Source organism: Trichechus manatus, unplaced genomic scaffold, assembly GCF_000243295.1.
Source record: "Trichechus manatus latirostris isolate Lorelei unplaced genomic scaffold, TriManLat1.0 scaffold00011, whole genome shotgun sequence".
Classification (NCBI taxonomy): Eukaryota; Metazoa; Chordata; class Mammalia; order Sirenia; family Trichechidae; genus Trichechus; species Trichechus manatus.
Genome location: NW_004443947.1, coordinates 30616516 through 30618970, shown reverse-complemented (window position 1 = coordinate 30618970; position 2455 = coordinate 30616516).

Here is a 2455-nt window from a genome sequence, read left to right as displayed (position 1 = left end):
TGTGTCTTGTTGACTTGTAAATCACCTTTGTTGTAAGAAATTTATGAAGAGTTCTTACAACACGAAATAGGCTATGATAGTCATTTTCACTTTGTTGGTTATGCTATGAACCACCCTATGTACAGTTCTGCTCTTCAAACGTGGGGTCACCATGAGTCAGAATCAACTTTATGGCAATTAACAACAACCCTATGGGTATCATTTGATGTTGAGACTTGCGATATCCTTTTCCAATCATTTGCAGCCTGATGAATTATCTCAAAATGATGTCATTTTATATTGTTACAAATTATTCTTCAGTTATTACAGTAACATGCTTTTTATATTTAAAATATATTATGGAAAATATCAAACATATGCAAATGCAGAGAGCGTGGTATATCGAATCTCCATGTATCCATCATCCAGCTTCAACAATTATCAATTTATAGCTAACTTTGTTTAATCTATCCCGCACTTGCAACCACAATTAGTTTATTTCAAAGCAGTTGTCAGAAAGCATATAATTTTATATAATTTCACATGTTTCTCAAAAAGATAGGAACTCTAATTTTAAGATCATAATGCACCATTGTCATGTCAAAAAAATAACGTGAAGTTCTTATTATCATCCCATATAGTCAGTGCTCAAATTTCCTCACTAGTGTTATAAATTTTCTTTACCATTCATTTTTTGATTAGGGTCTAAATAAAGTCCATATATTGTATAGGTTGATATGACCTTTAAACTGTAGTTTCATCCTTCTTCTCTTTTATTTTCTTGAAATTTTCTAGTGAAGAAATTTTTGGCCCTGTTGAGTTTTCCATAGTCTGGATTTTGCTGATTACATTTCTATTGCATTATTTAATATTTTTTTTAGCTTCTATATTTCCTATTAACTGGTAGTAGAATACAGAAGTTTGTTCTTTCTGGCTTGAATTTTCTTTTGATAAGACAGCACCATAGGTGATACAGTGTATTGCTAGGGAGGGCACATTTCTAGTTGTCGGTCTTTTTACAGTGTTAACAGCCATTGTTGACTATTGCTTAAATCAGTGCTACTCAAAGTATGTTCTGTAGTCCAGTGCCACCTTAGAACTTATTAGAAATGCAAATTCATGGGCATCATCCCAGATACATTACATCAGAATCAGTGGAGGTAGAGTCAAGAAATCTTGTTCACATATACAGAAAAGTTGAAAGAATTTTACAATGAACTCCCTGCTAAACCCACCACATAGATTCTACCCTTAACATTTTCTGTTCTTGTTTCATCACATTTACCCATATCTCCATCCATCTAACCATCTTATTTTTTGGTGAATTTCAAATTAAATTGCAGACATCTGCACACACCCCATAAGTACTTCAGTATGCAAATCATTGGCTGATGTTGTTGGGTGCCCCATAGGGTTTTCTAGGTTGTAATCTGCACTGGAGAAGATCACCACGTGTTTCTTGTGCGGAGCTGCTGGGTGGATTTGAACTGCCAACTATTCAGTTAGCAGCCAAGTACTTAACGATTGTGCCACCAGGGCTTCTTAATCATGGACTAGAGTTCACTATTTATTTTTTTGGTTTACATACAATGAAATGTACACATTTCATCTTTTCTGACTTTTGCCAAATGCATACATCTGTGTAACCAAATGCATACACCTAAGAGCCCTGGTGCCTCAGTGGTTAAAAGGCTCAGCTGCTAACCAAAAGGTTGGCAGTTTGAATCTACCAGCCTCTTCTTGGAAACCTTATGGGGTAGTTCTACTCTACCCTATAGGGTCGCTATGAGTCAGAATCGACTCGACGGCAACAGATTTTATGTAACTCAAACAACTATCAAGATATAGAATATTATCATCTCCTAAAAAGTTCCTTCATGTCTATTTCCAGTCAGTCTCCAACAGTCCTCCCTAGGTTAGTTTTCACTGTTCTAGAGCATCAATTATATAAAACGGTATTATAATATCATTTAATATAAGGCTTCATTCAATCAGAATAATGCTTTTAAGATGCATCCATGTTCTTGCCCATAGTTATATTTTGTTTCTTTTCATTGCTGAATAGTATTCTATTGTATGAATATCTCACAGTTTTGGAGCCCTGGTGGTGCAGTGGTTAAGAGCTACAGCAAACTATGGCTGCTAACCAAAAGATCAGCAGTTCGAATCCACCAGCCACTCCTTGGAAACTCTATGGGGCAGTCCTACTCTGTCCTTTACGGTCGCTATAGAGTTGGAATCGATGTAACAGGTTGGTTTTGATTTTTATCACAATTTTATCCATTGTTCCACTTATGGACACCTGAGCTTTTCTTACTTGTTTTGATTAAAATAATTTTTGTGTATAGTTTGAGATGATGTCAACGTTCATCTTTTTGCTATATTGATATCTAGTTGTACTAGGATCATTTGAAGAAAAGACATTCCTTTCCCCATTAGAAGTCTTTGGCAAAAATCAAATGACTGGGTCAGTATG